Here is a 24810-nt window from a genome sequence, read left to right as displayed (position 1 = left end):
GAAAGAGGGTGGCACAAACACCAGCTCAAAAAGCATCATGGAGGGGGGGATTGGGATTGAACCTCTGAAAGTGGAGGAGGCGGCTGGGGACAGTGTGTTAAGAAGAAAGGCCAGTGGAGGCCACTGGGTGCAAAAGATTAGCTGAGGAGCTGAGCCTGGGGCGATCCCATGCAGCAGGACCAGTTCACTACTAGACTAGCCCTGCCCTGGTGGGGTGGTGTCACTGGCAGAGCTCCATGAGAGAGGATCTGCTCAGTCACTGATGAGATTAAAACAGCCCAGCGGATGGAGAGGCTCTGAAAGTATTTATACGCAACACACTCCTGAGGGAGTTACTATTACGTTACTATACACCGCACACACCCTGCTGTGGCCTGGCTTGTAGGGTTGAAATCCTTGGCTAACCTTCCTGTAAAGGGTCACAATAAAAAGGTTCCTGGCTGGGGCAATAGGCTCGGTCTCTGGCTAACCTAACCTGTGAAAGAAGGGCCAAGGTAAGAGTTAGGGTTTCAAACTTTCCATCAGGTTACAGCCACTGATTCCATGGTGTTTGTTGGCTCTTCTGAACAATAAATAACCCTGCCTAAGATACTTCTGAATTTAGATGTGCAGTCTTTATCCAGATACGGGCTTGATACGGTGTGGCATCTCAATCCCTTTCTAGTGCGCGACTTTGGCCTGGGCCCATAGGGCACAACGCAGTAACGTGACTGATGATGTGGGTAGCCAATCCTCCGGTTGTGTCTGACATTAAGGAGACATGTATCCCACACAAACCTATCTGCTATCATAACAATTTAGATAGCATTGCTCCCTGTGAGAGTAAAATCCCCTATTTACACCGAAAAAGCTTGACTTTTCACGAAACTGAACAATGAATCACATCCTATCATATCCCACACCCCATTGTCAGAGGCAGTAAGAAAGGAGGGGGATTGCAATGTCTCCATTGAAGCCCATTGGGGCTCAGAGATGGAGGCGATGGTTCATGCCCTCTGTCCATTTGCCAGAACCTTTGTTTTAGTGGAGCTGTACTCATAAAAATAGAAAACCATGGAATTCACAGGAGTTTGGTGGCACCATAATTGGGGAGAACGGGCTCGTGTTAATGACTGGAGCAGAATAGGTGGATTGGTATCAAATACATTAAACACATGGTTTACAGGTGTTTGATTCCATTTGCTCCGTTCTGGCCATTATTATGAGCCGTCCACCCTTCAGTAGCCTCCTGTGATGGAATTAATTATCAAGTTGTATTTCTATGGCTCTCTTTCAATTCCTCTCTTCCTTCATCCTCCAGGCTGCCCGGCAACCTTGTGCCTGGCTGAGGTTCAATGCTGCTGGACAGGACAGGTTCACCTCTAAAGAGGTTGCGTTCTACTACTGGGTCCAGACACACACAACACAGCTCGGTTATATTCAATGCAGGCCCACTGGTCAATGGCAAGTTTGATCATGATTGCTTTCTCTCTCTCTCTCTCTCTCTCTCTCTCTCTCATTAATTATCTAGCTCTCTCCTTCTCTATCACTTTTTCTCCAGCACTCTCTTTCTCCCGGTCACCCCCTCTTTCTTGGCTAGTGGGCCATAGAAGCCACCGATGGTCAATTAGATAACCGACCGGCAGTCTAAATGGACAGCTTCAGAAAAAGGAGAGAGAAAGAGCAGCATTGTTTTACACCCAAGCCCAATGGCTAAGTCCCATATGGCAACCTATTCCTTACATAGTGCACATAAGTTTCTGGTCAAAAGAAGTGCACTATATAGGGAATAGGGTGCCATTTGGGATGCAAGCAACGACCCAATAAACTAGACAGAGAAAGCTACATGGGGAAAAAATCTCTGAAAGAATTTGTTGGGAAAAACGAGTGTTGGAAGGGGGAAAAGGCAATATAGTGACCATTTGTGTGAGTTTGGAGGGGGAGACTAGGAATGTGAGATTAGGGCCTGAGAGTTGCAGTTGTAATCAGTTATTTATGCATCTGCCTTCCCACTCTGTTTCCCTCCCACTCCTTCCACACACCCCCACTGTGCAGCGTTGTGACCTGTTAGCATGTCCTTGGCATGGTCTTCTCCTAGCCTGGGAGATGGGGGAGTAGCCTACTGCTCACCAGAACTCATTCAAATGCAGCCTTACTAAAGATGCAACTGAAACGCCTGCTTCCCCAGCAGCCCATCCCCCATGGAAGCCATTAACATGGTCCCCTCACATAACCCGGTCACCCCAATGACTGTATAAACATGAATGGACAAAGTCAATGATCACGTGACAACTCATTCCTATTTGAAGACTCAAAAGCATATTGAAGCCAAATGAAGATGGTTAAGATGGTATCTCATGGAAACATGCACAGATTGAGCTATTCCGGAAAGTAACATTGCAGGCTAGCTCAGCGCTACCCCTATGAGTAAAAGCTGATTTATGCGGTCCGGAAGCTCCGTACGGAGGTTGTGATGCAATTGCGGAGCCTAGAGACATGCAGCGGTTAAATCAAGTTCTGTCCTGCGTCGCCAAGTTCTGTCCTGCGTCGCCGTCGCCAAGTTCTGTCCTGCGTCGCCGTCGCCAAGTTCTGTCCTGCGTCGCCGTCGCCAAGTTCTGTCCTGCGTCGCCGTGTGCCTCCCAATTGTTTTTACAATGCTTCGTATAGATCCGAACAGCTCTGGGCCCTGTTCCCGTTAGCCTAAGTTCCCTCGCTTACAGGCGTTTTAACAATGCATTTTTCCTACAACACTATGATGTAACATGCATTTCTGAAAACACCACACAGATAGAAAGTTTGCTAAGTGTAGTGTTGAGGCATGCGTCGATACTGATTGGATCAAACGAAAGGCCGCTCTGCTCTCGGATCAGCTTTTTCCCTTTCAAATCTTACCTTAAAATTATCATTATTATACAACACTGATGACGGATCAGCGCCTATGAAATATCACCTATGGCTACAAATAGAGGCGGCTTATTCTATCTAATACTTACCCTATAATAATAATGAACTAAATCAGGATTTGACATGTCACTGAGCACATGTAGGCTACCCATCATAAAATATATTGGAGGCAAAAATTAGACAGTAGCATACAAATAGCTAAATAAAACTGAATGAACAAGAAATAGATTTTAACATCATTAAAATATAGGCCTATATGTACAGTCATCTAATTTTTAATTTAACATATTATATCCTTTCCTGTTTTTAAACAATTGCAAAGACATTGGCAACTTTGTATTTTTAGTCACGTTTGTTTCTGAAGTTAGTTTTCGGCGGGTACACAAAGACAGATAAAGATCTTGATTTTGTGTTTAGCAGAGATCTTCATGTTGAAAGTGACTCAGAAGGGAGAAAAAAAATCATCTAAAGACACATTTAGCTGTTCTAAATATGGAGTCTTTTCAAGTGCAACTTTAGTTAGGATGGTTTTCAACTTAGGGATAGCCCCCCTTTTTTAGATTTTTGCCTAAAATGACATACCCTAAATCTAACTGCCTGTAGCTCAGACCCTGAAGCAAGGATATGCATATTCTTGGTACCACTTGAAAAGGAAACACTTTGAAGTTTGTGGAAATGTCAATTGAAAGTGGGAGAATAGAACACAATAGATCTGGTAGAAGAAAATTAAAAGAAAAAAAAAACAGTTTATTTTCTACCACCATCTTTGGAATGCAAGAGAAAGGTCCCAGTTCTAGCCATCACTGTGGTTGTAATTCCGATGGCAGCAGTGTATGTGCAAAGTTTCAGACGAATAACTTGAAGTATGAGCAAACTACATGACATTTAGTGTGACGTCACCCAGGTACATTTGGGCAAATCGTGAAGGAGACAGTTGCATTCATATTACATTCTTCTACAAGAATATCGTCAAATCTGTATACTTGGACTTTGATTTAGCTTTTCTAGAATTGGTAGCCATATTAAAAGTTCAACATTTGCAAAACAACCAGTTTTAATAACTTCATAACTCTGAATATTCTTATAATTTTTTGTCCGAAAAGAAAAAAGGTACCTACACCTACATTTTGCAAAAGACGCAGGGTTTCCGGACACTCCCGTAAAGCCCAGCTCATTGGCTATCTAGTTAGCTTTGTTTGACCCTGATTGTGCTTATTTGACAAAGATAGTCGTTCAAGTGAAGACCGCCCACGTCATTGGCATGCCATGAAGGTGTCGCTCTCTCACCAAATATGGTTTCCTATAGGATATACTACACCCCTAATGATATAGTGAAGTCTTGATGCATTCTAGGATCTCTGAGGAATAAATACGAACGTGATTTGACTCGTTGAAACACCGTTTAGGGTGAGATTTTCACAGATTCCTTTCTTTGCAAATTGAACAAGTGGAAATACAAAATCAATCATGCATGCTTTATGGACCTTTTCAGGATATGAAAGGGATTTTATCTAACAAAACGACCCTTCATGTTATTTCTGGGACCCTTTGGATGATAAATCAGAGCAATTACAGAATGTAAGTACACATTTCATCTTCAGGGGTGAATTTATCAAACCTATCACCGTGAAAAAAAAGTGTTTTGTTGTTAGGAGCTCTCCTCAAACAATAGCATGGCAGTTTATCGCAGAAATAGCAACTGTAAATTGGAAAGTGCAGATGTATTAATTCGATTTTAATGATGTTCCTACAAAGATTCTAACGATGAACTCAAAATGCTTTTGGGAAACCAGGCCCTGCTCCGCGAAATGCAAGAAGTACGAATGCCACACCGGAATAAGCATAAATCGGCTTTAACGCAAGTTGAACACCGACCGGGGTACGGCACGTTGCCATTCGCAACTAAATTAACCACATAACTTCTGTGTGAGATTTAAACTAGATCGGTGCAATGACATACATCTGGTGTATTAGAAGCAATTATTGGCATCATGGTAGTCTTAAATTCATGTCATTTTTATTACAAAGATTGACCAAGATTGGGGGAATCCTGCTTTTTGCTAACAATGCCCTGATAAGTTTTATTTATTTATCTTCCTTCCTCACCTACAGCTGAAGTCAGAAGTTTACATAAACTTAGGTTGGAGTCATTAAAACTCGTTTATTCAACCACTCCACAAATTTCTTGTTAACAAACTATAGTTTTGGCAAGTCAGTTGGGACATCTACTTTGTGCATGACACAAGTCATTTTTCCAAACAATTTTTTAGACAGATTATTTCACTGTATCACAATTCCAGTGGGTCAGAAGTTTACATACACTAAATTGACTGTGCCTTTAAACCGCTTGGAACATTCCAGAAAATGATGTCGTGGCTTTAGAAGCCTCTGATAGGCTAATTGACATCATTTGAGTCAATTGGAGGTGAACCCCTGGATATATTTCAAGGCCTGTCTTCAAACTCAGTGCCTCTTTGCTTGGCATCATGGGAAAATCTAAAGAAATCAGACAAGACCTCAGAAAAAAGATTGTAGACCTCCACAAGTCTGATTCATCCTTGGGAGAAATTTCCAAACGCCTGAAGGTACCACGTTTATCTGTACAAACAATAGTATGCAAGTATAAACACCATGGGACCACGCAGCCGTCATACCGCTCAGGAAGGAGACTCGGTCGGTCTCCTAGAAATGAACGTACTTTAGTGCAAAAAGTGCAAATCAAAACGGGTACAAAAGTATCTATATCTACAGTAAAAAGAGTCCTATATCGACATAACCTGAAAGACCGCTCAGCAAGGAAGAAGCCACTGCTCCAAAACGCCACAAAAAAGCCAGACTACGGTTTGCAACTGCACATGGGGACAAAGATTGTACTTTTTGGAGAAATGTCCTCTGGTCTGATGAAACAAAAATAGAATTGTTTGGCCATAATGACCATCGTTATGTTTGGAGGAAAAAGAGGGAGGTTTGCAAGCCGAAGAACACCATCCCAACCGTGAAGCACGGGGGTGGCAGCATCATGTGGTGGGGGTTCTTTGCTGCAGGAGGGACTGGTGCACTTCACAAAATAGATGGCATCATGAGGGAGGAAAATTATGTGGATCTTCCAAATGGACAATGACCCCAATCATACTTCCAAAGTTGTGGAAAAATGGCTTTAGGACAACAAAGTCAAGGTATATTGGAGTGGCCATTACAAAGCCCTGACCTCAATCCTATAGAACATTTGTGGACAGAACTGAAAAAGCGTGTGCGAACAAGGAGGCCTACAAACCTGACTCAGTTACACCAGCTCTGTCAGGAGGAAAGGGCCAAAATTCACCCAACTTATTGTGGGAAGCTTGTGGAAGGCTACCTGAAATGTTTGACCCAAGTTTAACCATTTAAAGGCAATGGTACCAAATCCCAATTGCCTCTGACCAGGAATCGACTTCAACTGTATATAAGCTGCTTATTTTTGTCTCATTGTTTGTTAAGCATTTGTGGTGGCATGGGGTGGCCCAATTCCTTTACCTTTTGTTGTATGACCTGACTAAAGTGCCTTAAATTATGTAGCAGTAATTGTAATATTGTAACCTGTGTACATTTGTTATTTGTAAGCTCATAGTTTGATGTCTGCACTGGCCTTTTTCCATCAGTGCAGCATAATATCCTTTGTTTATCCTAGCTTGTGTATTGTTGTACTGCTACATGGTGAAGCCTACTTCATATTCTCTTGTTATTATGGCACTGCTCAGTCACGTATGCTAATGTATCTCCACCTTAGTATCATCCAGAACCACAGCCTTCTATCATACAAGTTATCAAACTTACCTACTGGCCTTTACAAGCCATCAAATCTCCATCCTACCCCCCATGTGCCACTGTATCCTTATGCCGTGCTTTTTAGTTAGTTGATAAATACCCTGAACTGAAAACCTTGCCCACCTTAGTCCTTTTCTTTACCAACCCTGCACCCTGAAGAGACCAAACCCTGCACCCTGAAAAGACAATTTGGGAAAACGAACTGAATAAGCCCACTAACATAATAGGCCCAGACAGTAATAGTGTTATTTTTCTATCAAGGATGAGTGTTCACTTTGGCTCCAGTCCAGTGTTCTCACATAGTGAAGATTGCTAGCTAATGTTATCGAGGCTAACTACCTTTCTATCTTTGATAGAGCCCAACTACCTTGCTGGCTAGGTAGCCAGCTAACGTTAACTAAGTGAGAATGTGATGACAGGGCTGCTTGCTTAGTGTAGCGTACTTTTGATTATTTACTTTTTCAAATATGCTGTCGCTGACTGTAGCAAGCTACTCAGCATCAAACCACCATGCCTACTCTCTCTCGCGTTGTGACGACTTTGGCTGAATGATGTTCAATGAGCAGCTCGTAGAGCGCCCTCTTTCGGAACCTTTGAATTTTTTTTTTAAATGAGCAGACGTATTTGTTAATTCTATGTATATAATATTGGTGCTTTATCTGTGGAATATAGACCAATACAAATATTTTGGTGAAAGGCTAATATCAGCCAACTGATTTATCGGTCGAGCTCTAGTATCAGATAAAAAAAGGGTTGACACTAGCCCATGCCTGAATCAATCCCTGAAACAGTCCTAATAGGAACACTAGTGAGCTGAACAACTGAGTGCACCTGCCAACAAGCCAATCCTTAACCCAGCTTCAAATCAAATTCACTCAGATATAAAAAACAGACTTCTTCCTGAGGAGGCGGGAAGTGAAGCATGAAGGAGGAGAGGGGAGATAAGCATGAGGAGGAGGAGGAGGGGGACAAAGACGCATGAAGAGGAGGAGGAGGATGGGGAAGAGAAGCATGTGGAGGAGGAGGAGACAAAGAAGCATGAAGAGGAGGAGGGGGGAAGAGAAGGAGAACACGTAGGCTACTTCACAGCTACAGCCACAGTGCGTGGTCCACAACTCCACACCAACCATCTGCCAAAACACCAAAAGCCTTTTGATATCAACCCCCAACGTTCCTCTTGCTATATTTACCTCACTGTAATTGCGACAAAGCCAAAGGTTTCACTATAGGAGATGGTTCAGTGAGGCTATGCAGCAATTAGTGGTGAGCTAAGAGCTAACTCAGAGGCTCCGTTGTTTGATATGAAAGGAGGAACAACATGTTTGTGAGTAGGAGAGGAGAGCTTGCATAGTGCATGTAATCCATACATAGTGTACTATGGGCCCTGGTCAAACATAGTGCACTATATACAGAATTGGGTTCCATTTGAGATGCATCCTAGGGTTGTTTAGATTCTGAGGCTGCTTTTAGTGTATAGCCCGACCTGGGACATAAATTACTGGCAAAGTAAAGCTGTGGTCGAAGACTGGGTTCAAATTATGGCATGACTTCTTGACATTTGTATTGTATATACTCCTCCATTTAAAGTAACTTACAGTAGTTGTAAAGAAGGCTACATTGACACAAACCCACACATCCTTACACGAAACGACCATTCAGGTCAAGAAAGACTGGATGTTAAACAGGCATAGAAGAGGGCAGCCTCTGGGGTAGGGCTGGGCGATATGGTCAAATTATCACATCACAATATTTCTAACATTTTTGACGGTATGACGTATTTGACAGTATTTTATGTTTTTGAACAATAAAAAGTTCAAAGTAGTGTAACAAATAAATTCTAATTGGTTTTAAATGGGGCTCTCTCTTCTGTTTTATACTGTTCAATAAACATACAGTTCTGCAATTCCTTCACTAATTTGTTATCATTTCCACATTTATTTGGTCTTTGTTTGCCTCTATTTGTGAAAAAGTCACTTCTTTATCAGAATAATTATCCTGTATGAAAAAGAGCGCCACCAACTAGTGATAGAGGTGCCAGTTTAATATGTTGGAAAATGACCAGTAGGAGACAGTACAGAACAGGCTTTATTCAACACTCAGGACAGACAGAGACAGAGACAGAGACAGAGAGAGACAGACAGAGAGACACCACTGACTCAGTGGCAGGGATGGAGCGGACAGTGCGGGACAAGGTGCTCACATTGTCAGGGCGGTCCATGCCCATGCTGCTGGAGGTTCCCAGACTGGTGGAAGAGATCATTCCACCGAGTCGGGCCAGGCATCCTTGGCCGGAACATGGCGAGATGGAGGTTAGAGGGAGGCTCTCCTTCAGAGGCTGGATGTGCATCCAGGTCCGGAGCCGGAAACAGGCCAAGATCTGGTCCTGTTGGTGGATCCAGGTCTGGAGGGTCTGGAGATGGGCCCAGGTCAGGACTGGTCCTCCATAACGGCAGTGGATATCGGGACCAGCACTGTGGTTGGTCCGACGATGACAGGTCTAGGAGAGATAGTGGAGGCTTGGGTGCTGCTGGAACCTGAGGTGCTGAGTGGGAGCATCATGTCCAAGCCAAGCAGGCCTGCAAGTGCAGCAGGCTGTGTAGTGACCAGCACTGGAGTTGAGTCCAGTGATGGCTGGTCCAGAAGGAACACTAAATGAAGTGTCAGCTGGGGTGCTGGTTATAGCTGGCAGTCTGCAGGCAGAGCGTGTGTGCCTCATCTGGGGAATGGCATGCGGCACAAACTTTATCCCGTCTCTACTTGTCATATCCCAGGATAACTGCAGCTATACTGCTCGAAGGACCATGAAAAAGCACACTCAATAACCATGTATTTTCAATGGATTTAATGGCAGTTCTTACTTTTGCCACAAGGGACTTTGTGACAATTTCTAGAGTGCTTTTGGCTCCAGCGCTGCCTCACAGGCACTATTCATGTCAGAAAAGTACATACGCACAACCGAAGCTCTTGCTAGCAAATGTTCAACTGTTAGCCATGTCTTACTGCCGGTAAGAATGAATGATTGATGATAATCCAAATAATGGCACTCAGTTATTACATTTAAAACATCATAAATGGAAATACCGTAAAGTTAGATAAAGTAAATATCCAAACCAGTCTGTTCATCAATACCGGTATATAGTAAAATAGGGTTTACCGCCCAGCCCTACTCTGGGGCCTTCAGCAGGGCGGCAAGGGGTGGCAGTCTGGAAGGTATGTAAATGGAGCCACACATGCAGCTGACAACACTTCAGACAGCCCTGGCACAAAGAGAAGATTACTGCCATGAAAACCATTGCTGTTACAGCTGCACCAACAGCACGCCCCAGGACAAGACTCAGCCCAGAAAGGAGCCAACGGAGCAGGGGAGGGAGGGGAGAAGGGAGGGGAGGACCGAGTAAACCCAGCACCACCTTCAACACTCAGTATTCTGACCTGAGGGAGGGGTTCAAAGGTTAGGTCCCTGTTGGCACTGGTCAAAAGTATAACTATTTCCTAGGGTGCCATTTGAGATACAGCCAAAGACTAGCACAACACCCACTCCGGCCTGACCTGACACCCTCACTCAGGCCCTCACAAAGGCACAGTTTGACAACATACTGAAAATAAAAAAGGGCAAAGGGCAAGATCATGGGCAAGCATCATCTCATAGAAAAAGGGCAAGCAATATTGTGTGTATGTACTGTGTACTAGTAAACATCAGGTAGAAAATGAAAGCTTTACTACAGTACCGACCAACAACTTTGTCTTAGCCGGTGTCAGAAATGGCAACGTATTCCCTACGTAGTGCACTACTTTTGACCAGGGCCCTTAGGGCTATATAGGGAATAGGGTGCCATTTGGGACTCATTCTTAGATATGGAAGGGTAAACTAAACGATCCTCCCTGTCCCGACATATCGTGTCAGGATGTCAACCACCAACCTTCCAAGTAGCAAATGGCCTTTACCACCGAGAGTCAGAGAGGGGAGTCAGGTGACGACTGTAGGATCCCTTACACACACACACACACACACGATGGGATCCCTGTCACTTGATAGACTAGGTAGTCTCAGACATTAGTGGGCTCTAACTAAGGCTGCGAGCGAGGCAAGGCTACTTGATAGGGTACACCGTTAAGCTTGAAGAGGGAGGATGTGTGTGTGTGTTAGGGCGGCTTATCAGAAGCTGTCTGTGTAGCCCAACATGTGTAAGACACACCAGAGACGCCTTGGCTTGGACACAACCAATATTCATTACCCTAGAGTTGAAGTAGAACCACTATGAATGTAGGCCTGTATCTTATTTGTGCCTCACAGCCAGTCTGTTACAGTTCAACTGAGGTAGGGCTATCAAATACCCACTGGATTGATGCAACTCATCATGATATAATTCTGCACTGTAAGCATAGACTACTTTGAAGGGTGTCTACCCACTCCGCCCAAAATGGGTGAAAACGCATTTTGGTAATGAAATTTCACTTCCTTATGTTATAAAATACATTTTACCAAGGCAAATATGCTCATTCATGTTCTGAATCATTCAGTGGGGTTGTTTTTCTAACATTTTATTATGCCCCCCCCCCCGAAAAATAAAAAATATTAAATTCACATTATGAACCTAATACATCCGATTATAAGCTCCGAACTCTGTTGACAAAGCGGTTCGGGTTTCTCATAACTTTTGAGAATTTAACATTTTATGGCGGTCATCTTCAAAGTTGTTTCCGCGAGTGGCAAAAAGAAAAAATTAGCATGACACGAGTGGAATTTAACGTAAAAGGTTTTGAAAATAAAACGCCTGGTACAATATACGCTCAGTGCTCTGTTGAAATTTCACAGGGTTATGCTTGTTTTTGTGAGAAATCTTTGGAAAAACAGAATTTCTAATGAATATGAAAAGTGTATACTAAAATACATGTCAGCTCTCAAACTCGATATCAATCTTACCTTTATTTTGTTTTATGTCCTGCGGATTCGAGAAGATAGATGACTAGTTCAATGGGAAAGTGAGCCTGTCAGGTAGTCCGTAGCCTAATTTCTGTCACAGAACACAGCCTCCATTGATTTAGTCACCCTAACTTTGGCCATCCTACAAGTGTAAAAACTCCTGAAGACATTTCACAAGCATCTTCGCTAACAGCTACAAAAACTGGTCGGTGTGCGACCCGCACATATTCTCATTGCCTCATTGCCTCTTCAGAAAGAAATACTGCATCACTGATGCATTCTATTCATGTCTTCTGATAAACTTGGGCAAATTAATAAATTTTCAATAGATTTAGTTGATTCCCTACTCAGTTCAATACATTTTTGAATATTGTTGAATTTTGTTTTAATGTCTGGATTCTGTCCACATTCTCCACATCAAGAATTTTATTGTGCCTTAAAAAGGGTAACTATGGATGCAAAGCACCATACACACACACATTAATATAGGTACTCGATACACACCACTGACAGGTTATAATGTTGAACACTTTATTTGTAATCTACAAACCATAAACAGATATCCTATGATGCAGATAGTGCTGACGTGGAGTGACAGGAAAACCAGTGACAAGGACGATGTGAGTGACAAGGACAATGTCATCGCACACCACACTGCATACACATACAGGCTAAATGAAGACACCAACTCGTGACCATTAGCATGAGTACTCGATTCACACCATTGAAAGGCTATAACGTTGGACATATTATTTGTCATCCACAAACCATAAACAGATATCCTATTATGCGGATGTGAGGTGACAGGTAAACCAGTGACGAGGACAATGTCCACTTTAAAAATGGCCTAGTAGGTTTACACATCAGAGCCAGTATTCAAAAAGCATCTCAGAGTAGAAGTGCAGAACTAACATCAGGTCCATCCTGTCCATGTAATCTTATTCTTTGTGATCTAAAAAGGCAAAACTGATCCTACTACTCAGACTGGTCCAGGTGGACTTTCATCACCTCATATTTAACAAAAACAGGCAGGTATTGTATGTGCTGTGGTTAACGTTTCCCACCTACCAGCATATGACATGACAGGCGGAGCTATACACACACACAGTAAGTAGTTAGGCCTGTTTCGGTCTTGTTTTCCCTGTCTTCCTTGTAGTAGCCTGGTAGTTGAATAATTTACAGGCACGGGTTAAGGGACCCGTAGAGAGTCGTAGTAGTAGTCTAATGCTGGGAACAGAACAGGGACCATTCATGGAACACCGTCATCAATAAAACAACAGCAGACAAATAAGCCCCTGGCTGACGTTACAGACTGACTACACCGCTCGCGTTGCGTAGAAAAATGAATTTAGAAATCTATATTATTCAATTATTGCACCCCCACTGCTCGGCGCAACAACGAGCATCTGCGTTGCCACGGGTTAAAATAGAAGTCAGTTCTATTTGTGATGTAGATCGCGCTGCAAGTCCTGCCTCTCCTATCTCCATCTCTTCATTGGTTATTCACATGTTGGTGACAAAGACGAACGAGGTCAGTGGCGGTAATGCACCTAATTTATTAAAGTTGCCAAACGCAATATAAAGTCAAGAGAAGAAAAAGCCTGGAAGGAGGAGAGATGACTAGAAACAATTTGGTTGACCATTTTATGTATGGATTAATTGGCAGAGTAGAGGACCTTGTGCATTTCAGGTAAAAGAATAACTCAATGTTTATATCGCAGGACAAATTAGCTAGCAACAGCAAGCTAGCTAAATAGGACAAATTAGCGAGCAAGTGCAAGCTAGCTAGCTAAATTTCCAAAAATGTTTAATGCTTTTCGCCCTGTCCCCAAATTAATGTAATTGGTTCAGAGTTTGTTTTGATATTTTAATCTGCGTGTCGTGATCACGTTTGGTGTGGGGGGACAAAATGTATGCACGATGGTGCACTCGTGCAGCCGGTTTGGGTTCCGTGTCAGTCTGACCTGCTCTGCCATGTATAGAGCTGGGCTGAGCACGCTCTTCTGCTCTGCTAGTGTGTTGCACTGTAATGGAGCTTCTATAAGCACTGGTCTGAGATCAGCTGTAGGAGAATGGAATGAATATTATGTGAACGTACTGCAGCCTAGAGATGATCATGTAGGCTACTGACCTAAGATCAGGTCCCCCTGACCCTAAATCAGCACTCCTACTCAAACAATTTATAAACACACAGCACAATATATATATTATTTTGCTCAAGGGAAACATTTGCGCTTCAGTGTCCGATGTCCATATCACAACATCTTGATGCCTAACCTTCTCTTGTCCCCCAATAAGGTGTGTTTCTCTGTCTCCGTTTTCTCCTCATAGGCCCCAACCACCAGTCTGTTGTAGTGACAACGTGCCTGGGGGGATAGAGGAGAAGCTTTATAGCTGGTAATCAAATGTGACCGCTGACTGTTGCTGGTGTCTGATGGCTGACATCTGCCTGGTGGACTCATTCCAGCTCAGAACGCACCACGGTGATGGGTAACCCGACACTGCACCGCCGGTCCAGAGGAGGAAACAGAAGCGCTGTCTGACCTAAGACCCTTACAAGGCAACCGAAGCTGACATTGACAGCAATTAATCCAAGAGAGAGAATTCCAGGCCATTGTCGGATGGATGTCCCGAGAGCTTGTTTCCTCTAAACAGTGGCTGTGATGATTGCCTGGCTCCAATGACACTAGGTCCCAAATGGCACCCTATTACCTATATAGTGCACAACATTAAGGGTTCTGGTCAAAAGTAGTGCACTATCAAGGGAATAGGGGGCCACTTGGGATGCAATGTAGTGTGTGCTGTGTACACTACAGGTACCTCCACATCACTATGCATTCCTGGAGCGAGAAACAATAAACACACCAACATCTGACCCCTAAAGAGATGCAGTAGAATACTTAAGCATCCATTCACCTAAATATGTCATCACTCGGCAGTCATTTGGCATGTCCCTCCCTATCCCTGGGTAACTGAACAAGCCAGAGGAGCTGCTGCCTGTCATCTGCAGTGAGTGTGTTGTATGCATCCCAAATGACACCCTAATCTCTGTATAGTGCACTACTTTTGAACAGAACCCTATGAAAAATAGGGTGCTGATGAGGCAGTACAGAAGCAGTTAGGAGGCCAGGACCTTTGTACAACCTTCTCACATGCCTTAGCTACTTGTTACTTGTTTTTCCACATGTGAATGTGGAAGTGGATGGCCTGCATTGCCGCATACAGTACAAGTATCCACTTACCGAACGTAGCCTACATACCTGACATTTTACCACCACGACCTTTTTGAAACGAGGTGTAGAAATTAGTGATGGTGGAAACATTGATACCGTAGTAGAGCATCGATTTTAGGTCGATACTGTGACTATCAATTTGTAAAATAAATCAATAATAAAATAAAATTGCTGACATCTGACATTTCTGTTTCTGCATTCTAAAATGGTGAGCCAACGTATTTTCAGCACTTTTATCTCAATGACTGATCAAAACATGTCAAATTTGTCCCTCTGCAGATATATAGTGAGCAAAATGATTGGAACATCGAATCGCAATAAAAAAAACACAGTTTTGAATCGCTATATATTCTAGCTATATACTATATATAGAATCGCAATACATATCGGCACCTAAGTATTGTGATAATATTGTGTGGTCAGGTCCCTGCCAATTCCCAGCCCTAGCAGAAATAACTAGGCGTGAGCCTAAGGCTTGCTCCTGATGGGCATGCCCTATTTCCTAGAGACCAAGCCTACAGTATAAAGTCTTTCAAATTCTAACTTAGGCTGGGCCAACACAGATATCCCACTTCTCTCCCTCAAATATGAAAGCCCACAGATATTCATAACCTGGCTTTAGTTTAATCAATAGCTCAGCAGGAAGCGTTTTTGTCTCAATCAAAGTAGGTCTAGTGCATACAGCAGATGACTCGTGAGACTACGAGCTGACGGAGTGTAATTTGAGCATAGCACAAATAGCATTTCCAGACATCGCTCCCCCTCCCGAGAGACCCACCACTCCCTTCGCACGAGGAACAAAACCTGAGGAATGTAAGTTATGTCAGGCCAGGGGTCTCTCAGACACAGGTTCATAGGACCAGGCCGCCCCACGCTGCCCCCTCCATCGCTCCCCATCTGGAGCTGCTCTCTCAGGGCTGACCCCACTCGGGCCTCCCACTCCCCCTCTGCTAGTTTCCAGCTGCTGGAGGGTAAGAACACATCAATACAACACACAAGACCAGGATGCAACATCCAAATCCTTCAACTGACTGACCCCTGGAAGGAATCCTTCTAAAGAAACAATTATCTCACTGTCTGGGGGAAGACTTCTTGTATTGTCAGTAGACAAAGTTTAGGCTAGTTTTATCATTCCAATAAAAAAAGCTGCTCAACTCCATTACTATACAATTACAGTATTAGCTATGTAACACTGTTGTTACATTAGTTATTACAGTGTTACTACACACAGGTATAAGAGCAACCTGGGTGCATTTCAGTTGGTAACGTTAAAGCCAAGAAGTTTAGATGAGTCAAGGGTGAAGCCCTTCTACAGTCACCATCCGATCCCCAGGAAGGGCATGCAGCACCAACGGAACATTGTAGACTAACTGGGATCCCCAGAAATCTGGCCAGGCTACAGCTTTCTAGCCATGGGATGAAGAGGGTGATCTGAGCAGCCCCAGTCAGACCACAGCCCTGCCATCATCCCCTGGTTTGGCCTAGTTCTCACCCCTGAAGCAGACCACAAACCACATTATGAAGGCTAGGCCTGACCATTGGTTGTATCCGATGTACATGTGCAGGATAGACTACTCATGACAAGACCCGGGGAATTTCAAATAGGGTTAATTGGATTCTAAAGCTAAAAATAACATGACATGTGATAGCAAAGCTAAATCAAACTGACTTGTTGAATTTAAGTTTGTCCTGTTTTCATTGATGTATTTCAATCACCGAAAAGTATAGCCAAAGGTGTAGCCCAGTCTCCCACTGTAGCCTCTCCCCTGTGTGAATGAGAAGTGTAGCGCAGTCTCCCACCGTAGCCCCTCCCCTGTGTGAGTGAGAGGTGTAGCCCAGTCTCCCACTGTAGCCTCTCCCCTGTGTGAATGAGAAGTGTAGCGCAGTCTCCCACCGTAGCCCCTCCCCTGTGTGAGTGAGAGGTGTAGCCCAGTCTCCCACTGTAGCCTCTCCCCTGTGTGAATGAGAAGTGTAGCGCAGTCTCCCACTGTAGCCTCTCCCCTGTGTGAATGAGAAGTGTAGCCCAGTCTCCCACCGTAGCCCCTCCCCTGTGTGAGTGAGAGGTGTAGCCCAGTCTCCCACTGTAGCCCCTCCCCTGTGTGAGTGAGAGGTGTAGCCCAGTCTCCCACCATAGCCCCTCCCCTGTGTGAGTGAGAGGTGTAGGGTGCAGACAGCTGTGTGAATGAATGACAGATACTTCTCTCCTCAGACAGCGAACATAAAATGCCAAGATTTACAGCAGAGGAGATGAGGAGTAAACACTTGGCGACCAGTATAACAGCCAAGGCCAGGGAGTTTCCAGCTGAACAGTACGAGGATGGAGGAGTAGTATTCTGCAGTCTATCAGCATTTAATCGTCTACATATGACATCAAACTGCGGTGGAGCACCTGAGGTCACTTCGACAGAAAAATAGGAGGGCTAGTGGACCAGGTAAACATTCTGACGCTTTAGCTAGCTACAGATATATTAACTAGCTAGTAGGTTTGCTCTAGTTAGTTAATATCTCTTCCTGACAACAAAATTACGTGGTGGAGCTATCAAAACAAGTGAGAAGTTCAGAATTACAAAAGCAAATCAGACTTGGGGGGGCAAATTCTCCACATTTCTGAAAAATCAGGGAGGGTCTATCCCAGCGCCATCCCATCTGCATACAGAGTACCTTCCAGAGCTCTATTCACAATATGGACAGGAAAACAGAGATGCTGTACTGGGAAAGGACAATTATATTGATGAGACGACCGATGCATTTGGAAGATGTGCACTCGCCATCTTACTCCAGTCAGTGGGTGAGTGACCTGTTGTAGCAGACCTGGCTTTCTTGGACAAAATCAACTTTACCACTGTGTCCCAAGCTGTCATTTCCTGTTTCAACAACAGTGGAGATGACTTTAGCAATGTGTAGGCTTTTGTAAGCGACTCAGCTAGCTACATGAAGAAGGCTTGGAGTACCTGACTTAAAACACGACCCTATAAGAAACGGCCAAGTGTGTCCAGGACCTTTGTGAGCTGCTGAGGGAACACAAAGCCCAGCTGAAAGCCCAGACAGTGCTCATTGTGGAACATAGCATGGAGATAGATAGTGGCTAACCTGACAAAGCTGGAGGAGACCTCTGTGCCAACAGCCCACAACATTGCCAGCAAGCTGGAGGACCTGCAAATGCAGTTTGAGTATGGCGGAACAGCTGGGCCTGATGACTGGCTCCTTCATACAACTGAGCTGCTGGGGAAGCTTCCAGAGTTGTTCCAGTCTGCCATGGCAGCATGCTCAATCAAGCGGCAGACTGTGCTAGAGAAACCTTTCCCAGTTCACGTCACTAACTGTTCTAGATCCAGCCCAGGTGGTAGGACCAAGGACATTAAGGACTATGTCCATGCCATCCCTGCTCAGAGTCAGGTGTCTGCAGAGGAGTGGCACAGATACATGGGCATCAACAAGGCAGACTATGGAACTGAGTGCAGTGGACTGGTGGGCAGCTAGGCAGGACAGGATTCCAGCCTTAACTCACATTGCAGTGATATATTTATTTTTTCAATGTTGTTGATTGCACAGTATAATAGCATTGAGCACCAAAAAGCATGTCAGTCACATACACACCCACCCACCAACTCTACCACTCTTTCTGTGATTTGGTTTGAAGCAATTTGATAATTGTTCATTAATGGAACGAAGGGACAGAATCGTTAATCTAATCGATTTGGTGTTTAAGTAATTATAGATCGATTCAATGTATTATTTGGATTTATATGCCTTTGCACTTTGTTGATGATGCTCTATTTATTTATCTATCATATATATTTTTCCATGAGGAAACACTTACGATAAAAGGATCATATAAAGGTTGAGTCTGTGTAGAGGTTATTTTTGACTGAGCTTTAGTATTAGGATAACCGTGTGTTCATTGTCATTTAATACACAGAATTAAGCATTTATTTACGTAAAACCATGTTCCCAATGTTATTAAATAATGTTACAACACTAGAGGCCAAAAAAAAAAAACTATCCGCAGATTTTCAGCAGAAATTGCCAAATAATTATTTTTTTTAAATCCCCGCAGCTTCCGTTTGGGTTTGCTGATGACCCGGAGCCCAGACCCCCACCCAATCACGCAGTCTGTCCCCAGACTAAAATTTGATAAAAACAATATTACTATACTTTACAACTTAATGTAAAGTGTTATCCATGAATCAATACTGTACAAACAGACAATGACATACTTTTATTTGCCTGACCTAAATACATGTGCAAATACTGGTGGTGTTTACATTTGGAACACCTGCTGTCACCCAGAACGGATGCAGGTGACATGATCTACATTGGTATATTTGCCTAATAAAGGCAGAGACATAACCCACTAAATACCTTTGTAATAATACAACGAACAGAGCAAATGAAATATATAACTAGAATCCTAACGATTCGAGTCATTTCACTATCAACATCGCGACTTGCTCCGACTTGAACTTGCTGGGTTGAGAGCGAGCCGAGCTCTATCGTTGAAGGAAGCAGCTCGCTAGTTAGCTTCACTATTATTTAAATAAAGATAAATGATCTAGCTACCATAACATGTATTGTTTCGTTTGTTTAAGTGCTTATTCCAGACACGGAAAATGCCCCAAAATAATTAGAGGTTAGCTTGAAAATACGGACTACTTGCCTCGCGCTGTCAGTGACAAGCTCCGTTTCAAAACACTTGGCTCGAGCTCAAGAAACGGCTCCGTATTCCTTCGCAACCGCGCTTGCTAGCTAGCGATGGCTAACTTTCTTTCAGAAAGCACAGCTAAACTCTCACATATTTCAGATATACATCTAGTTAAAAGATGTGAGCGCATGTAAAACACAATTTAGCTCATTTCTTAACTAATGTTAACTTTGCTATGAGAGCAGCTTGCAAGTTTCTTTCCCACGCAACATGGAATCGTCAAAATACAATATTACTCACTCAAGCTTCGTTGCGTTGGTGCAAATGTGCTCACACTGAGGTTGGCACTTTACAAGATCACTTCGGGATAGAAACTGCTTTGCAGCCAGCCTTAATTTGATCTTGAAATTATAGACGGAGACTTTCTGCCTGTTTCAATATCTCATCCTTGTTCTTTCTCTGTCTGGGACTCAAGCCTTCCACAAGGAAACGCCCAGTGCCATCCTCATTCGTATTCCCGTTTTGGGCGTTGCCAGTTGTTCATCTGCACATTTTTATTGGTTCTCTCAAGTTATCAATCACCCGCCAATGCCTGCTTCTCTTGCAACATTGTTCGAATAAGAGAAAAAGTACAGTATTCAGACTAAGTCAATAATACTGTATCTCATTTGGATATTCGCCATGTTAACTTTAAGATATACTTCAAATTATTTATAAAGGCTTTATAAGTAAATTATCCATAAATGTATTCTAAATATGATAAAGTATACATTTGGATTCTCTAATATTCCTATATCAAATATTATACTATTTATCATAAAAATGTACTTACTTATTCTAATCTGTGTGTAAGCAGAGTTTGTTTACCAGTATTATGAAGATGCTTAAAACAGGGTTTCCTAAACTTTTTGGGCCCACAACCTCATTTTGAAATCTAAAAATGATCGTGACCCCACCCATGTGAAAACAATTATGTGGCCAAATTAATAGCCAACGTTTACTTATTTTTATGGCAGTCAATTGAAAAACATTCTAAAAGTATTTCTGACTGTCTTCTCAACTTACCATCACATAATTTTAATGTGGGGCAGTAAATTGACATTATGTCTCTTATCTCGCCACCACTTATGAGATGTGTGTGCTTGATGCAAGTCATGCCCGAGTGTCTCAAAGTCAGCGGGCGTGGTCTACAGTACGCACCCCATCTCTGCTTTCACCTGGATCGATATATGGTTTTAATGCAGATGAGAGCACTGAGTCCAGCTTCACGTAGATACAGTATGAGGTAGCGAAGGGTAGCCTACCATGAGTTTTATGGTGCTTTCAAGACATTTGGATACTCGGAAAAATACAAGGTCAAATCATGACGTCAGTGATCTTTAGGTTGGAAAGTCTGAGCTCTTGAATGAGGCCCGATTTCGCGAGTTGAATTCCGAGTTGGATGACCGTTCGGAACAATTGTTTTCCAGTCGGAGCTCGTTTCTTTCCGAGTTTATCGGTTTTCTTGAACGCTCGGGAAGTTGGAGATTTCCCCGTTCTGTGTTCCCAGTGGGTTGAACGCGGCATTAGTGCGCGGCATTAGTGCTCATAGGGAGACGGCAGGATATTTAATCAATTTGAGTCCCTTTGGGCTGCTCTCCGCCCGGTGATAGATGGAGCCCCATCTGTGGAAAAGGCCACCATTCGATGCCATATAGAATCTGTTTTTCGTCAATATAGCTTAGCAGCAAACTGAACATCACATATTCCGTTTCATGCTCGGGAATCGTGGGACAGAACAATATGTCCTCGTGAATAGCATCCCCTACATGTAGGTTTTAGCAAACAAAGTCAATGCATATGCATCTCGACCCTCACAGCTAAAGTCCATTTGGAGATGATAAACTGGGGAGTTTGAATCGTTCAGGACGAGTTTCCTCTTGATTGCTAGCAATGGCATATCTTATTCGTTTAACAGTGTTATCTGAGAAAGGTATTGATATGAGATTATGTGCCTCTGCCTCCCCACACATTGTTTTCACCATATCAAATGCGGCCGGTAATATCAGTCTACAATATTGTGTGGTTTCATTGCGAAGCGGACCAAGCCTTTCACTGTGGGATTGAGTCAAGTGCGACCTTTTCCCATAATCTAAGGGAACTCTGGTTGAATTTTAGATTTAAGATACAAAGACGATATTATAATATATCTATATATGTTGGTATATATATAGAAAATCCACTATATATATATATATATATATATATATATATATATATATATAGTGTATATAGTGTTTTTTTCTTCTGGATTTTCTAAATTTTCCCACTAACCTATTTTTATATCAGTTGACCCCACATGGTGTTGTGACCCCTGGTTTGGCAGCAGTGGTGAAAAGTAATTAAGTAAAAATACTTTAGAGTACCACTTAAGTAGTTTTGGGGGGTATCTGTACTTTACTTTACAATCTTTATTTTTGACAACTTTTCATTTTACTTCACTACATTCCTAAAGAAAATAATGTACTTTTTACTCCATACATTATTCCTAACACCCAAAAGTACTTTTTGAATGCTTAGCAGGACAGGAAATTCTTAAATAAAAATGTAATTGTACCTTCTGGTTTGCTTAATATAAGGAATTTGAAATGATTTATACTTTTACTTTCACTTTTGATATGTATATTTTATCAATTATATTTACTTTTGATACTTACATATATTTTAAACCAAATAGTTTTAAACTTGAACTCAAGTAGGATTTTACTGGGTAACTCACTTTTACTAGAGTCATTTTTTATTAAGATGTGTTTATTTTTGCTCAAGAGTGACAATTGGGAACTTTTTCCACTACCAGGCATGATATCAAGAGGATTGATATCAGGCTTTTTGCTCTCTGAAATGTTCTGTGGATTTATTAGGAAATATGAGAAGAATGAGTTGTTTTGCTTTGCTTGATTTAGGCTTCTTCCTGTTCTATATCTCTGTTATTGGTTTGTTTTAACATGCCCAAGTTAAAGGTTATAAGTGAGACTTGCACATACCTGCCCCCTGAAGAATTTAGCCTTCCAGGATTAGCTGGCCTTACTATTTCAAGCTATTTATGTATTGCTTATACATACATGTATTGGATGTATTTGTTGCATCTTTAAATCCCTGGCTGCAATAAAATGCAATTGAGGTGTTTGTGACATGCCAACATTGTCTCAATCTCAGTGCAGAGAAGCACCAATCATAGGCAACAAGTGTTATTTTCAGATGTACCGTACCATAAGAAAAGTTGATCTATGGCGCCCCCTGGTGTTTTTTTTAAAATACAGATCACGTGGATTGTTAGTCAGTTCTGGCACTTACAAGTAGTAGGCCTTGGCCTAAATACTCATAATTTTCAATGGTCAAATAAAGATTAAATACAGAAGTCGTTTTCAATATCCCTGCTAGCCTACGATCCTGTATTAATTTGGAAGAAGAGGAGCACTACGTGATATTTGATTATTCAAATCAAAGGTCTAGGCCAATTGTAGCCTTCAAGCGCTAGTATTAGAGTACATTAATGGGAAAGCCCCATTTAAACAGTCAAAGGGGAATATAAAAAACAAGCTACCTTTATTAATTAAAGGCTTGAAATTTAGATGAGGTTTTTTGAAACAGGTTTACAGTAAAACACATTGACACATGTACACTAATGGCTTCTATCTCTTTACTTTCACTGGATGGCTCAATCACTTCCTAAAGTGCTACAGTGCTTTCACAGACTTATTTGTTGCTGACCGAGTCCACAACTGACCAGAAACAGTACCAAAGAAAACCTTTGTTATTTTTTCCCCAAACAAAACTGTAGGGTGGTTTCAATAAACAAATTGGTCCCCCAAAGACTCCCTCTACAAACACAAACTAGCCTATTTATTTGTATGTAATTGCGTCTTCTATTAACCTTTTCAATCATGAAAGTGTATTGATGCAACATTGTGTAGAAATGTTTTCACTCCTGTTAAATGTATGCTGATTGTCTTAACCAACAAAGCATTAAGCATTGCATGAGTCTACAATCAGCTTGTTCTAGAAATTAATCAACAAAGGGAGCTTCATACTGTGCCCTCCTGACCCATAGTCAAAATGCATTGTGCACCAAAGTGCTGATGCACATAGCTTCTTTTGTCCATGGCCTTTAGGCTCTCTCTTCATTCTGACCATGCTAACAATATGTAAATGGCCTTGTTCTGGACCTCGGGACTGTGAAAAGACCCCTGGTAGCATGTCTGGTGGGGTAAGTGTGTGTGTCAATGATGTGTATGTTGACTATGCAAACCATTTGGAATTTACAACACATTCATGTTTCTTATAAAAACAAGAACTGATGCAGTCCTTAACTGTTAGCCAAGAAAGACTGGCATGCATATTCCTTTTATTAGCCCTCTGATTACAATGAAGAGCAAGATGTGCCACTCTGTTCTGGGCCAGTTGCAGCTTAACTAGGTCTTTCTTTGCAGCAGTTGACCATATGACTGCACAATGATCAAGATAAGATCAAATTTGAGCCTTCAGGACTTGGTTTGTGGAGTGTGGTGTAAAAAAAAGCAGAGCATCTCTTTATTCTAGACGTCTCCCCATCGTTACAACCATTGAATCTATATGTTTTGACCATGGAAGTTTACAATCTAAGGTAACACCAAGTAATTTAGCCTACTCAATTGGTTCAACAGCCACACCATTCATTACCAGATTCAGCTGAGGTCTAGAACTTAGGGAATGATTTGGACCAAATACAATGCTCTTAGTTTTAGAGATGTTCAGGACCAGTTTATTACTGGTCACCCATTCCGAAACAGATTGCAAGTCTTTATTTGTTAAGGTTTTCAGTGACTTCATTCGCTGTGGCTGCTGATGCGTATGTAGTTAAATCATCAGCATACATGGACACACATGCTTTGTTCAATGCCAGTGGCAGGTCATTGGTAAAAATAGAAGAGTAGAGAGCCTAGAGAGCTGCCCTGCAGTACACCACACTTTACATGTTTGACATTAGAGAAGCTTCCATTAAAGAAAACCCTCTGAGGTATGATAGATACAGTAGCTCTGAATACACGATATGGCAGAAGTTGAAAAGCCAAACTGTTTTCTCAACAAAAGGTTATGGTCAATAATATCAAAAGTTAAACTAAATCTAACATTACAGCTCTCAAATCTCCTTATTATCAATTTCTTTCAACCAATCATCAGTAATTTGTGTTAGTACAGTACATGTTGAGTGCCCTTCTACATAAGCATGCTGAAAGTCTGTGTAGTTAATTTGTTTACAACGAAATAGCATTGTATTTGATCAAAAATCATTTTTTTGCTAAGGG

At 42.3% G+C, this 24810-nt stretch overlaps 1 protein-coding gene across 1 annotated transcript in view; it reads right to left on the bottom strand.

Moving 5' to 3' along the window:
• The window catches only part of LOC118373687 (MAGUK p55 subfamily member 7-like), a 295718-nt gene extending 275721 nt beyond the window's left edge, over positions 1 to 19997 (bottom strand). Inside the window, exon 1 of the mRNA XM_052483289.1 lies at positions 19787 to 19997. The gene's annotated coding sequence lies outside the window, so the exon portion shown is untranslated. The remainder of the gene's footprint in view (positions 1 to 19786) is intronic.
• Between the last annotated feature and the right edge of the window lie 4813 nt (positions 19998 to 24810).

This window comes from Oncorhynchus keta, chromosome 28 (genome assembly GCF_023373465.1).
Source record: "Oncorhynchus keta strain PuntledgeMale-10-30-2019 chromosome 28, Oket_V2, whole genome shotgun sequence".
NCBI classification, from domain to species: Eukaryota; Metazoa; Chordata; class Actinopteri; order Salmoniformes; family Salmonidae; genus Oncorhynchus; species Oncorhynchus keta.
This window is presented reverse-complemented; position numbering and strand designations above follow the sequence as displayed.